The 7,738-nt window shown below is 43.2% G+C and overlaps 1 protein-coding gene across 1 annotated transcript in view; it reads left to right on the top strand.

Annotated features, from left to right (window-relative positions):
* The first annotated feature begins 862 nt into the window (after positions 1 to 862).
* Positions 863 to 7,738, top strand: part of CUTA (cutA divalent cation tolerance homolog) — a 935,617-nt gene continuing 928,741 nt past the window's right edge. The window contains exon 1 of the mRNA XM_044083523.1: positions 863 to 1,044. The gene's annotated coding sequence lies outside the window, so the exon portion shown is untranslated. The remainder of the gene's footprint in view (positions 1,045 to 7,738) is intronic.

The following is a 7,738-nucleotide window of genomic DNA, read 5'->3' as shown; positions in this document are numbered from 1 at the left end:
TAAATAATTGGGGGTTAAAGCCCCAAAAATAAGGACAGATTTTAAATATTGCTCTTATAAACTTAGAAAGTTACTAGAGTAGCATACTTTATGTTCATGTGCATTTTCTGAACGATATATTGTAGTCTAAAACTTAAATATGTGTCATCATTTGGGGACTTCCAATAGTCAGTGATTTGCCAGAGAACCACAAATTTCACGAGCAATAAACAAAAAAAGAACATTCTGCGAAAATCTGAACAGTCGAGAGGTATGTAATATCACTACTCTTTATTATTGGTTGAAATGTACGTTTTTAGCATAGCCACAAGCATCAGGTTGAACTTGTAAGTTGTAAGGGGTAGTTGTCCTTGCTGTTCCCATTTCAGCAAGATGTTAGGCACTATTGTGCAGGTTACCTTTTTGACCAGAAGATGGCAGTAGTTCAACTATTCTTGAATTCCTGAAAAGCTTCAGCTTTTTAACTCTTTCTGTAGTAGCAGTGTACTTGATTTTTATCGTCCAGACTTACTGCGAAACTACGGCCTGTATTACATTTAAATGAAAGTGATAAAACATGGATGGAAGCACAGGTCTGATGCATTTTTACTCTGTGCAACGATCGAAAACGCTTTCTCATACGAATAAAGGTTTTATAAATTATATATGTCCCCTGTAGTGTTTTTTTCTTTTATTATTATTAAGGCACATTTAAGAGTTGTACTGTATATGACTGAGTTCAAAGCCCAATGATGTGAAAACAAAGTTGTTTGGTAATATTTGCTTTGTGTATATAAGCTAAGAATCAAAACAATTGTCATGGAATTTTTTACTGAGAAGCTGCATAGAATACTTTGGAATGGCTCAGTCCTTATTTACCTCTTGTGTTTGCACTAATGGCATGAGCTGGGTGGAGCGTATTGCTAGGCTGTGAAAACACAGGAATAGTAATCGCTTTATAGCGTTAATGGTGGCCTTATTTGTTTTCGTTTTTTAACGAATCTAAAATAACCTTGTTAGAGCTACGCTCTGCAGTAATTTCTGAAAGCAGCAGTTGGATGAGAAGTAGGTTTTGCAATTTTTAGTTGTATAAGTTTTTGCATGGAATGCATTTTACTGCAGACTGTTAAATGTATTAGTGGATTATTACTGTTTGGCATGGTCTCATCACCCCAGTACTCGGGCAGCAGATGAAGGCGTGTACTCCATATAGCGAAAAAAACTGACACGTGTTTTAGCAGTTTAAAGGGTTTATTGAGATTCATGCAGTTTCTCTGCATTTTCGCAGATTTCATTTTGGGTCTTAAAATGTTCATGTTCCTCAAAGTTCCACATTGAAAGACCCTGTCACACATTCAGTGTTAGGCATTTTTTTAAGTGAAATCTATGATAAATAGAAATTAATCGTATTAATTCATTAAAAGATCTTTATATGTAAAAACAGCATATTTTAACCATCCTATAACCTTCCTAGTTGAAGTTGTTAGTAAAGCTATTAGTATGTGTTCCACATTTTGCCCATTTGTTCCATATTGTGAGGACTAGTGTTTCTCATTTTGGAGATGGAAGGTTGAGAGCTATGTTATGAAGTATTTAATCTGCAACTGCAGAATTTTCGCTGACATTTAAAGTGCTATTTAAATTTAATAAATTGAAATCGTGGTACTTCCTGTCTCTCGCCAAATTGTAGTTATTTGTGACTAGCACTTGTTTAGGTTTACCACCTGTCCCTATGCGGCAATTTTGTCCCATGGGAAAAAAATGGCCAATATCCTGAGATTATAGGACAAAAATATTTCCTAAGTTTTCAGTAATAGTTGCATAAAACGGTTATTTTGTATATGAAATAGCATAAGCAACTCAAACACTATAGAATGAGCTTTTATTTGGATAAGAGGTTTTTTGTGGGAGTCTGTGGGCGCACACATGCACGTGCATATTCATTTTTTGGTTTACGTGGTAGAAATTAATGTTTTGAAGTACTATTGGTAAATGAAATAAGTTGTACCACACACACATTCTACAGTGGCGTCCACTACTTACAATGTTCATGGACAACTTTTTGTATCTATCTGGAATGTGAACGGGAGTTGTGTCTAATTGGAGTTACTAGCCACTGTCATTTAAATTAACTAACACATGAACCCTGAATTGTTATTTCTAACCCCAACGTTAAAACTGCATTTCAAATACAAAAAAGCGTGCCTAACCATAAAGCTTCAATCCTAAACCCAAGACGTTTTACTTAAGAATAGTTTTATAAAATAAATCTGTGTCCGACATTTAATTACTACTGTAATAGTCTAAACTGTTTAGGTTATAACCATAGGCCACATGTTAAAAGTTTCAAGGCGCATGCCTTCATGGCACTTTCCAGGCGCTCCTGCAGAGTTTCATAAAAATGCAGTTTTGGCGCCAAATGCTAGTTTAGAGCTTTCTTGCCGCCTATGTAAGCGTTCTGTGCAAGCTTTGAGGAACTGAAGTTGAGCTAGCAGTCCATCTTCAAATCTGTGTAAATTAGATTTTTTCTCTGTGTGAAACTGTGCACTTTTTGTGAAGATATACTTTATATACGAATTGCAAGGGATTTTCCTCTGTGAATACTTTTATGACTAAACTGTCGGTGGTGGTATTGGGGACTACATCGTGCACTAATTCTACGTAAAGGGACTGGCTATTGTATTTGTGCCCTGTAATCTGTCTCTTGCAGCTGGAGGATTTATCCAAGTTGTCTGCGGTAATTGAGCCTGAAGAGTAATACAAAAATGTCAGAAAAGGTTAAAAATTAATAATTTGGATTATGTGAGGAGGCTGTGTTGAGGAACCAGGGGTGGAGGCATTGTGCGATGTATATGGGAGAGGAGCAGTGGGAAGCATGGGGTTAGGTGTCATGGAATCTTTTGCCTAGGGCACCATTTCACACATTCACCTGTCTGGCCTTTTGTTAAGTAAGAACTATTTGTTGCTGTGGAGGTTATGCTGCCTTTTTAATAAGAAAGTGTTAAATATTCTTCATGCTTCTTTAGCAGTGTTTCTAGTTATGATTTAGGTTGCACAAGTGCAGCATTTATACTGCTGATGCAGTGTAATGATTGGTAGCATCTTGATAGGGGGGCCACAGGCCTTGTTTATTCCTGAGACTTGAGTACACAGTGCATATTGAGCCAAAATCTACAAGATATTTTCACAAAGCAGAGAATGTACTAAAATGAGGCTATTTCAATATTATGACGGTGATGGCTTAACTGTATCAATGATGCCAACCGGCTATGGTTTTTGATTTCTGCTGTGCCTTTCCTCCCTGCTAATATTTAAATTTTTTCAAACACTATCTTTATACAGTTAAGTGATTAAATGGCAGCACAACCCCATTCCCACTTGTAACAACATATCGTGCATAGCTACTACCTGTTTCCCTCTGCATTTCTAATCTGTTAAGAGTTGGTCTTATTCTTTAGTGTACTTACCCTGTCACAGTTACCACAACCTTGTTAACTCTCGGTGCGCACTTTAGGCTTACCTGCAGCTACATCCTCCCAGTTGTAGTTTTTTTTTTTTTTTTTTTTTTTTTTACTGTTCTGCAGACATTCTCATCCCACACATCCTTTCTTTTTGGCACTACTCGCTCCGTTCACCCTCAAGGCTCACTGCGCTCCCCTATCCTGCCCCCCAATTCCCACCCCCACTACCTCTACTTTTATATCATCCACACCACTCCAACTGCTTACTAAACCAGTTATACCATACTCTACCCATACTTGTTACCCACCTCCCCTCCCCCTCAATTACTGATCACCCCCTTAACTCACCATCTAACCACTAGCTCCACTTTCTCAGCCTCTCGTACCTCACTACGTCTATATCCATAGTAGCTACCTTCCCTACCCTTTATTTCCCCCTTACGCTACTACTATGCTACCTCTTGTAAAGAATCCCTACCATCGCATAAGTCACTTCACTTACCTATCCATGCTCATGCCTTACCTCCATACCACATTACTATAACCATGTCCATCACACCTACTCTTTTCTTACTCCAAACACTCCTCCTCCCCTTCTGCTTCACCTAACCAGTCTCCTTGACTCCTCTTATTCCCCACCTCGGTACACTACCTCTGTACACTTCAGTAAAGAACCCTGCTATACCTATTACATTTCTTCTCACCTCTACCACACCAACTCTCTCCTCTTCACCTACCCAAACCACCACCCCATCCCTCAAAATCCCTTTGTCTTATGCCTCCTTTCATTCAACCCCAACTGTACTAGTGCTACAAAACTTCTAAGTCATGGCCTCAGACTTGTCTCTACCTTTCTTTCAGGTGACATACACCCCAACCCAGGACCTCCTGTCAACCAGACACCAAATCAAAGTCCAACCCCTACTCCCTCTATCCATACATCTCTACTCTTCACTACTTTTAATGCCCAAAGCCTATGTAACAAACTGCCTGCTTTCCTTCCATGCTTGGCTCACCCATAATCATGCTGACATAGTAGAAGTCACCAAAACATGGCTCAAACCACATCTGAAAGACTCCAAAATCACCCCCCACTACAGAATCGTAAGAAATGACAGAACCAAAAAGAAGGGAGGTGGAGTAGATTTACTTTTCTCCCCCTCTTTAACAGTAAATCCTTATACCCACAATATACCCAAATTCAGTACAGCTGAAATAACCCCAGCCCTCCTAAAAATCAACAACCATAAAAACATAGATCTGATATTGTTAATCCTCGTTCATTCCTTACGCATGGTAGGTTGGAACCGAGCCGGCCATTTTCCAAACTCACATCAGCTTCAAACTGTCGAGATAAACTCTTACCCACAATCCCCCTCTCCCTGTTAACTCAGATTTCGTTTGCCACGTTGCCATTCGGTCGTGTCAAGCTGCTTCTGTTGAGCTAAGTAGTTATTTGTTTAATAGTTTTTCAGATTACTTTTCTGTCAGAAAAGTTCATATTTTATTGTCTCTTACCCTATTGCATCTAGCGTACATAATTTTGTCAGGTTTTTCTGCTTTTTTCTTTACCACTTTTACTGCAAGGTATTCTCTCTTTACCATCGTTGGTCAACCTTTTCCTCTCATACCTTCTGGTATTCTCTTGTTCCATTGCTGGTACCTTTTCTATTAATTAATTTGCTGTCATGGCAGATAAGAAAAGTAGTCCGGGGTTTAAGCGGTGTTCTGATTGTGGACACAAACTACATACTTCTGATGCACACTCTCTTTGTGTGTTTATCGTTTGGAAGCTTCCCATTTCTCTGACCCACCCTGTACTATTTGTGATAACTTTTCTAATAGAACCTTGTTGGAAAGAAAAAAACAAGCTGTTACTGAAGGGCCTTCTTAAATCTCCCTTTTCAGAGGCTATGTCTGTGTCGGAGGCCTCAACCCCTCCTAGAGCCCATAAGAAAATCTTGGATGTTCCTACTAAGGCTAAATCTTTGCCTTCGTCCCTGGCTGGGGACTCCCGCCAACCAAAACCTAAGAAGGCTAAAGTTTCGGCTCCGGAACTCACTCAGTCAGCCCCAGTGCTTTCGGTGCCTAGACCTTCGGCACAGAGGCTTTCGGCTCCATTAGTGATTTTGGCTCCGTCTTCTCCTACAGCCTTCTATATATTGGCACTGACGGGCTCCTCAATTCAGACTATTACCACTGTATCAGCACTGACCATTCAGTCGGCGCAGACCTTGACCGTGTCTGCTCCGAGACCTTCCTTGGAACTGACGCCTTTATTGTTGACCCAGTTTTGTCAGTTCCGGCTTCGGCACAGATTCCCTGTGTCGGTGCAGACCATGACCTCGGCACCAATGACTTTGGTGCAGACAACAGTAGTCCAGTCTCTCGGCACCGTTGTCCTTTATGCGGACAGATGAAATGGGCACCAAGTCTGCCTCTTCTGTGGATAGGCCTGTTTATCCCTCAGTCTCCGTGAGGTCCACTAGAAGACTTTCCGAACATGTGTTGCGTCTTGTGGACCAGGTACTCTTGGCCAGAGGTAACCCACCCGTCAGGGACTATCCTTCCTTGGGAGGTGATCACCCATCTCCAAAGACCCCTTCTTTTCTCCTTCTTCATTGCCTTTGAAGTCCATGGATATAGCAGTCTTCCCCTTCTGCGGTCCCCTTTATTGGATCTCAGGAACCGCAGTTGCCTTCGTGGCAGGAAAGTTTTGCTACGACCCAGGATTTCAGTTGTGACACGCATAGTTCGCTGCTCCACAGCCATCCTGGGTCGGCAGGCTGAGCCACTTAGGAGAAGGGTGACCCCTGTCTTAGACATGCACTCCTCTTCTGGTGGACCAGCCTTCCAACTGATGGAGGAGGCTTTTGCTGGCGATACCGGACTGTCTATACCTCCACCCTCCTCTGGTACACTGGTTTCACAAGTCGCACCTAGCGGACACCGGGTGCAAGGGCCGCAGGACGTATACCCTCAGGAATCCCCTTTTCTGCTGTCTTCTCCTGCTGAGGAGGTCCACCGGAAAAGTTCATGCAAGAGGAAGCACATGGACTCCACAGAGGAGTCCCTCACTGAAGAGACAGATTTCGATGAGGGGGAATGATCCTCTCAGTCACCCTCAGAGGTATCCTTTGGTAATATCCTCGAAACCCTGAAACAGAGAGGTGACTGGCAGTCCTCTAATCCGACCTCTGAGGAATCTGTGTTCCTGCAGGCCTTTCGCCCCCGGCCCCCTACCTCCTGGGTTACTCCACCTGCCGGTGAACTTGTCCGGCTCATCGTGCAGCATGCTTGAAAGGCTCCTGATACCGTTGAAGCTATTCCCCGGAGGCCAGATAAGATTTTGTCCCCTCCTGCTTCAGATCCCCATTGGCCCAGAGGTCTTCCTGTGGATGCTTTGGTGGTGGCGGCCGCAACAAAAAAGGATCTGGCAGAAGAAGAAAGCCAGACTGTCCATCCGCCTAACAAGAGTCCCGGGCCCTGGACAGGCTAGGGAAGTGCACGTTTGCTTCAGCGACCTTTGCTATCAGGTCCCTGAATTATATGGCACATTTTACCGGGCTTCAAAGGGATCTGATTTTTTTGAGCTGTCTGAAACCTTGACTGGTGCCGTGTCTGATGAGGTCCATGACAAAGTGGCCTCTCAGCTGGCCACCATTGAATCCTATATCTAACTCCTCTATGCGACTGATATCTCGCGCATCAGAAGGAGCAGCAGGATCAGCTGCGGTCTTGAGACAACACGCCTGGATGCGCTTGTGCAATTTCTTGGAACCCTTTAAGTCTTCCTTTCTTAATGCTCCCATTGAGGCCTCCTCGTTGTTTGGGTCCAAAGTTAAAAGCACACTGGCCAGATGTGAACAGGACGGTAAGACCCTTTCTGCCACAGGTGTCAGTTATTCTTCCCCTCAACGTGCTTTCTGCCGAAACCAAAAGGTTGGGAAGATGTGGTTCAAGAAATCTTAGGGTCCTTTCTGTGACACACAGGCCGAGTTCTCCCCCAGAGGCAGAGGGGGAAACTCACAGGGAAGGCGCTCCTTTCGGGGCAGAGGGGGTCCGCGTAACCAGGGTTCCAGGGATTCTTTCTCTGGTCAATCCTACCAGCGCTCCTGAAGAGCGGCCCAACTCCTTTCCTCTGGAGGTGGTTGGGGGGACGTTTCTCCTTGTACCCTTCTGCCTGGCTAACCATCACCACCGATTCTTGGGTACAAAGGATTATAACCAGAGGTTATCATATCCCCTTCGATCTTTGTCCTGCCCCTTCAAAAAACCTTCCTGACGTTCCACCCAGT

Source organism: Protopterus annectens, chromosome 9.part0 (assembly GCF_019279795.1).
Source record: "Protopterus annectens isolate FY-2018-M chromosome 9.part0, PAN1.0, whole genome shotgun sequence".
In the NCBI taxonomy this organism is placed as follows: domain Eukaryota; kingdom Metazoa; phylum Chordata; order Ceratodontiformes; family Protopteridae; genus Protopterus; species Protopterus annectens.
Note: the sequence above shows the minus strand (reverse complement) of the source record. Positions and strands in the feature narration are given on the sequence as shown.